The sequence below is a fragment of the Engraulis encrasicolus genome, chromosome 7 (assembly GCF_034702125.1).
Source record: "Engraulis encrasicolus isolate BLACKSEA-1 chromosome 7, IST_EnEncr_1.0, whole genome shotgun sequence".
NCBI classification, from domain to species: domain Eukaryota; kingdom Metazoa; phylum Chordata; class Actinopteri; order Clupeiformes; family Engraulidae; genus Engraulis; species Engraulis encrasicolus.
The window spans coordinates 17099494-17106993 of record NC_085863.1 but is presented as its reverse complement, the minus strand read 5'-3'; positions in this window follow the sequence as shown (position 1 = coordinate 17106993).

Sequence of the window (7500 nt, the reverse complement as noted above, 5' to 3'; positions counted from 1 at the left end):
TATCTGGGGAGCCCCTTATTTACGTTGACATTTTATTTGGTGTGTGTTTATGTTTGGTCCTTTCCCACAGGTTTACATGCCAAATGGCCACAAGCGTCATCACAAGTTTGATCAATTTGACATCGCTGCTCTCATCAGCCTGATGAGTAACTGCACTCACTTTCGCCAGTTCATCACAGCCGAGAAGATCAATGAGGTGAGCACTGATTGCTGCATCAATGAATTGTATGAAGCTGGTGAATTTAACATCACCTTCCTCATCACCTTGATGAGACACCTCAAATAATTGTTCAAATCTTCATTGCCAGCCAGCCCAATCCCTAACGCTAGATCACCAGGACATACCATTTTTATCATACATATGCAAGCCTATTTGTGCAGATGGGCCTGCCGGCAGGCCCCTTCCCTTTGCTGAAAACACTCAACTACATCATAATAGTTTGTAACATTGTAATGTCATTAACAAGTATCACAGTCTGAGATGCAGACACGTTACCAAGTGAGCTATAAAAAAAGGGATTTGTAGCATTTCTGAATGAAGCTTCTTCTAGTTTACTAATGCTCAGCGCTGCTTCTTAACTGGTACACACATGTAAGTATTGCATGTGGTCCTTTCTTTTGACAGGTCCTGACCGATGTGGCAAAGGTGCGGAACGATATGATGCATTCTGCTAATTACACCATGGAAGTGATTGAGCTAGAGAATAACCTGAATAGTATCCGCCTCCTGGGGAAAGCTCTTGAGGCACACGTTCCAGAGATGACCAGCCTATCAGAAGAGATTGACAAGGCAAGTATCCAGTCAGGCACATGAAAAAGACCCATTGTACAATTAAACTAATGGGAACTTACATACTGGTATTTACATTCATCTACCTACAATTTAGAACACACATTAATGGTGACTATGACAACTGTTTGTAGTTCAGTACATCTTTCAAAAAGCAATTGATGGTTTTGAAGGATTGATTATTTATGTAACTGGTTCGTTCTTTGATAGATGTAATGTGATGTGAATCTCTGTCTACAGGGCATCCGGGAGCAGAGCCAAGAGGAGATGAGGAAGATAGAGTTGTTGCTGATTTCAGACGAGATCGGCTTCATCATGCTGTCTTTTTCACAAGGAACCCCTGAGGTATGGCAAACACCTGACGTGTGTGTGTGTGTGTGTGTGTGTGTGTGTGTGTGTGTGTGTGTGTGTGTGTGTGTGTGTGTGTGTGTGTGTGTGTGTGTGTGTGTGTGTGTGTGTGTGTGTGTGTGTGTGTGTGTGTGTGTGTGTGTGTGTGTGTGTTTTAGTGTGTGTGTTTTAGTATGTGTCTTTTAGTATATATGTTTTAGTATGTGTTGTTTTAGTATGTGTGTTTTAGTATATGTGTTTTAGTATGCGTGTTTTAGTATGTGTGTGTAACAGGCTGCTATGTGTGTGTCTGCAGGAGGCGTCTCAGGAGGCCATAAAAGCAGCAGATGGAATGTTGGCATTCATGCTACAACACCGTGACCTCCAGGATGAGCTAAGCACGCTGATGGCTGCCATGCTGTCTATTAGAGATAACACAGAGGCAGTATATGAACGTGCAAAAGAATACCTAGACCAGACAAAACAGCAATATCAGCAAGAAATGGCGGTAGTTAAACAAGAAAAAAACCAAATGGAGGAACAGCTGACAAAGGATCTGTCAGACCTCAGAGAGGACTTAGAGGTATGTGACCAAAAAATCCAGGAGTGCAAGCACAAACAACAGATCCAAGAGGAAGATTTTATTTTTATTTTATTTTTTTCTTTTCTTCTTATTTTTTTGGGACTGTTCGCCGTTTATTGGTTTTGGAGAGGCAGGATAGTGGAGGAGAGACAGGAAGTCGGCCGAGCGGTAAATGTGTGCCCTATACCATATCAGCCACGGTAGGCTACTAGGGCCGATATTCAGAGACTCGAGCAACAAAATCAGCAGTTGCAACAGTCAAACCGTCAGATGTGGGAGGAACTGAGAATAGCGCATGAACAAAACTCTTTGGCAATGAGTCTTGCTCTTGCATTGCTAGTGTTACGGCTGCATACAAGACCTTTTTAACACCTTTTTTATGTAGCAGTCGCCATTTTGTTTTTGTTTCTGGTGGTCTATCCCAGACGGGGACTTCGGTCTCGAGCTGGGTAAGCCGCTGAAGATCCGTTAGTTAGCAAGCATTTCTTTTCAGCTTTTGTCAGGTTTAGAGAGAGTAGGGCATATTTGTATTTAAAAGATTTTATGCAGCCTTGTTTAACCCTATTTTTAACATTGTTTTACAATGAATAAATGTGATGTTGATGTGTTTCATATTTATCACAATGTTAATGTGTTGCATATTTATCGAAATGTTGATGTTTAAGTACTGTATATGCAATTATTTATTCATTGTTTTAAGGGTGGGGGTATTACGGCTGCATACAAGACCTTGTTTGCCCATTGCCTGATTAGCTCCAATTAGGTAGGCCTACCTGGGAGTGGTTTGATGAACAGCACCTGGTTCTGCAATCAAGCTGCCTTTAAAAGCTGCAAAACTCTACTGATATGCAGAGGCTCTCTTACTGAGACGATGGCTGTTGCCTCTCCAGCCATGGGATTTGCATTGTTTGATGTGGACTTTTTTGATTAATGTTTAATGTCTGTGATTGTTAAATAAACCCCACTGGTTGGGCTCTACTTTTAAGAAGGTGTTTGCTGTTTTTAAGGTTAGGTTTGGTTCTGTGTTAGCCCCATAGGGCCATTTCATGTGTTGGGGGGCGTAACACTAGGGTTTGGCCAAGGAAATAACACATAACATTTCCAAACGGCATGCTTAAAAGTGCACTGTGTAAGATTTTTAGTTGTTTATTTCCAGAATTCATACCACCCATTCACTAATGTAATACCTTTTCATGAATACAATACAATTCTATCAAATTAGTAGTAGTAATAGTATTTATCATGACTGGGAAAGTTGTTACATGTTGTTACTGTACAGATTGTTGATATGGAGGTGTTGTGTGTTGTTGGACAAATGAGCCGCCTGGAAAAGTTTAATCAGCGATGAGGAAAATCATTTCCCCTTAATGACTCACCGCTCGAGAACAAGTAGACATCAGAGGCACAAAGACAAACAAAAAATAAATAAATGGAAATTATTGGCATTGTCATATATTTGCCTCTGGCAAATCTGGAAATACGACAGCATAATGGCAAAACATAAACAGAAAGAATGAAGGCAGAAGAAGGAAGATGATCGTGAGGAAGAGGGTGATGAAGAAGAAGATGAGGAGGAGGAGGATGATAAGGGGAAAAAATGAAGATGAAGAGGAAACAGGACGAAGAATGTTCATTCATCTTCTTCAGCTCAGATCAGGGATGTCAAACTCAGGAGTCATTTTATTTGGCCCGCGAGGTCATTTCAAATGTGTATAGTATTGCAGTTGGCCCCCCTACATAATAATGTTTTTTAATATGACTTCAACATGACATTTTGGGAGTCAAATGCTCATACAAGTGCATCAGTGATGTCTTCCACTCATGTACAACAGACTGCAGGCACATTTGATCTACAATATCTGTTGGGATTGAGTGTTTAAGATGTAAGCATATTGTAAACATGTGCGTGCATGCACAATTTCAATACTTTTTGAATTTTGAGCTCGGCCCGCGACTTCGTCCCAGATTTAGATTTTGGCCCACTGTGAATTTGAGTTTGACACCCCTGGCTCAGATACTGACAGTACCCAATCAAGCCTTAGGGTGGAGAACAGTCCTCACCTTGACTGTATAATCGTTATGTATTCCTTTATGTATAGTGCATTTTCCCTGCATTCACCCGACATTTATGCTTCAGTACATATTTTAAGACAATACCCTTTACTTTTATTATTATTGTGAAGTACATGGAATTACTTCTGAATATGAATATGAAGGGGTCAAGGAGTTAAAGGGATCAGATGTCTTGGGCCCAGGAAGGGGGGGGGGGGTGCATCAGAATTTGGTCCTCATTACATTGTATGTATGGAGATGGGGGAGCCTTTCAAATGACTGTACCGGGCCCAGCAGAAGCTGTCAGTGGCTTTGAACACAATACAAACACAAACAAACTTGCCATCCCTTATCGTGCAAGAGTGAAGGGATATTGGGACGTTGAGACACACTCAGCTCTGTCTCTAAGTCTCCACCACACCAGCTGCCACTGATGCCCCACTGACTGGGATTTGGCTGTAGATGCGAACTCAGTAGTAAATAGCTTCAGGGTAGATATTGCAGCTGGTGGCTGGAAAGGTAGAGGAAGCTTGCCTCTGAGAGTCTGTGGAAGCAGAAATAACAGATCCAGAAAAAAACTTTGCAATAAAATACTGGAGACACACACGCAAACATTTTGCAGGTTGTATATTACAGGGTGTGTGTGTGTGTGTGTACGTGCGTGTGTGCGTGCGCCGTGCACGTGCGCATGCGTGCGTGTTTGGGAGAGATTTAGTCACTGTTAATCTGGGTACTTCCAGGAAACAACAATTCTTTTCTCTGGCCTTTATTTTTCAGCATCTGAATCATCCAGCCCCTCCCCTTCTTTCTACTGCTGCTACACCATGCACATTGGTAGGCCTATTGGAGCAGATACTCACCACACACAAACAAACAAACAGCCCCACACATAACCAGCTCCCAGCTCCCTGCCCCATGGCTGCCTCTGACAATAAATCATCATTACGGGCTGATTGTGGCTGGTATGGTGTTATTAAACTGGTGCAGTAGTTTTGACTGGCAATTAGAGGCCCTCCTCTTTCTCTCTCTCTCTCTGGAGTGGCTGCTGCTTCCCCTGTGCAGACCAGGCCCCTGCACTACTGCTGTGGCACGACCACTGTTACTGGCATGCCAATCAAGACCACATTCGTGCACATGCATACACGCAGGGCCGCTGACAGCTTCTGCTGGGCCCGGTACAAAGTCATCTGAAAGGGCCCCCTATCCAATCCAATACAATGTAATTGGGATCCAATTCTGGGCCCCCTATCTCCCCGGGCCCAGGATAACATACCCCTTTGTCCCCCTCTGCCGGCAGCCCTGCATACACACACACACACACACACACACCTAGAATGAAGTCAACTTTCACCTTGTGATGGCTGGGTAATGTAGTTTTGATAGATTTGCAATTGTATTTTAAGGTAAGACAGAAGGTATTGCAATATAATCTACCGTATTGTATATCTGGAGGAATGTTCCCTGTTTGGTAACACTTTATAATAAGTACCCCTTTTTAGGCATTACTTAAGGGTTAGTTAAGCCTTATTTTACCATTAGTTAACCCTTAGTGAATCACGAGTTAATCATTATGTAAGTATTATTTCTCATTTCCTAACTATTATCTACTACCGTTAGTAAATGGTTAGTGTGTGCTGATATAACGGTTCGCTAAGCAAAGTTAAGCATGGTTTTCACTTTAAAAGTTCCCCAGATATGTGGAAGTAGTGAGTTGTAACTTCTTGTTAATGCATAAGCAATGCCTAACAAATCATTTGTTAACGTTTTGTAAAGCATGGAAAGGTTTTCACTTTAGATCAGTTCCCCAGATATACTTAAGTAATGAGTTGTAACTCCTTGATAATGCATAAGCAATGCTTAACAAGTCATTTGTTAACGTTTTGGAAAGCATGGAAAGGTTTTCACTTCAAAAGTTCCCCAGATATGCGCAAGTAGTGAGTTGTAACTTCTTGTTAATGCATAAGCAATGCCTAACAAATCATTTGTTAACATTTTGTAAAGCATGGAAAGGTTTTCACTTTAGATCAGTTCCCCAGATATACTTAAGTAATGAGTTGTAACTCCTTGATAATGCATAAGCAATGCTTATCAAGTCATTTGTTAATGTTTTGGAAAGCATGGAAAGGTTTTCACTTCAGAGAAGTTCCCCAGATATAGGCCTACTTAAGTAGGCATGGAAAGATTTTCACAGAAAAAGTTCCCCAGATATGCGTTATTAATGCGTTGAAACTTCTCGATAATGCTTACGCAATGCTTATCAAGTCATTTGTTAATGTTTCGGAAAGCATGGAAAGGTTTTCACTTAAGAACAGTTCTCCAGATATAGCTAAGTGATGGGTTATAAATCCTTGATAATGCATAAGCAATGCTTACCAAGTCCTGTGTTAGTGTTTCGGAAAGCATGGAAATGTTTTCACTTAAAAGGTTCCCCAGATATGCGTTAGTAATGCGTTGAAACTTCTAAGTAATGCATAAGCAATGCTTATCAAGTCATTCGTTAATGTGTTGTAAAGCCATAACAGGTTTTCACTTTAGATCAGTTCCCCAGATATACTTACTTAATGAGTTTTAACTCCTTGATAATGCATAAGCAATGCTTAAGAAGTCATTTGTTAACGTTTTTGGAAAGCATGGAAAGGTTTTCACTTTAGATCAGTTCCCCAGATATACTTAAGCAATGGTTCGTAATTCCTTGATAATGCATAAGCAACGCTTAACAAGTCATTTGTTAACGTCCAGAAACATCCATGAGGGGCAGTCACATGAGCCTCAACTTAGGCCTAGGCCTACTGTTTGCCATGCTACCAGTCATCACACACTAACCATTACAAAAGGGTTAAATAAGACTTCACTGATGCTAAAGCAAGAGTTTACAAACCGTTACCATACATGCCTAATAGTACTTGTTAATGGTTAGGTGGTAGGAGACAACAAAGAGATAATGTTTTTTTCATAATAAAGGTGGGTTATCAGACATTTTCATGATGGTTTACTAATGCTTATCAGAAAGTTAAATCACCATAGACGAATGATTAATTAACAGTACTTAATAATTTCACAGAAATACATAATGACTGACTCGTGATTCACTAAGGGTTAACTAATGCTTAATTTTGTTTAGCGAGTAGTTACATCAGCACACACTAACCATTTACTAACGGTATTAGTTAATGGTTAAGAAATGAGAAATAACACATACATAACGACTTACTCGTGATTCACTAAGGGTCAATTAATGTTTAAAATAAGGATTAACTAAGGTTTAACTTTGCTTAGCGAACCGTTACATCAGCACACACTAACGATTTACTAATGGTAGTAGATAATAGTTAGGAAATGAGAAATAATACTTACATAATGATTAACTCGTGATTCACTAAGGGTTAACTAATGGTAAAATAAGGCTTAACTAACCCTTAAGTAATGCCTAAAAAGGGGTACTTATTATAAAGTGTTACCCACTGTTTTTCAAGCATTTTTTTTAATTATTTGTCCATTTATATAAGTTCAATTTCACTTTATGTCCTGAAAATACCTCTGGATAACCCAGGGAAATGTGGAGGGATGAGAGAAAAAAATCATTTTAACTTCGCAGTCATCATCACGCCCACCAACACCCACACACCCAAGCACCCAAACCCAACACAAACCCAGCACTGTGGAAATCCTGTTGTCAGCTTTTAACTGTCCACCATTCAAGGTGATGAATAGAGGCGGGAAATGAAACACCTCCTCCACCCTCTACAAC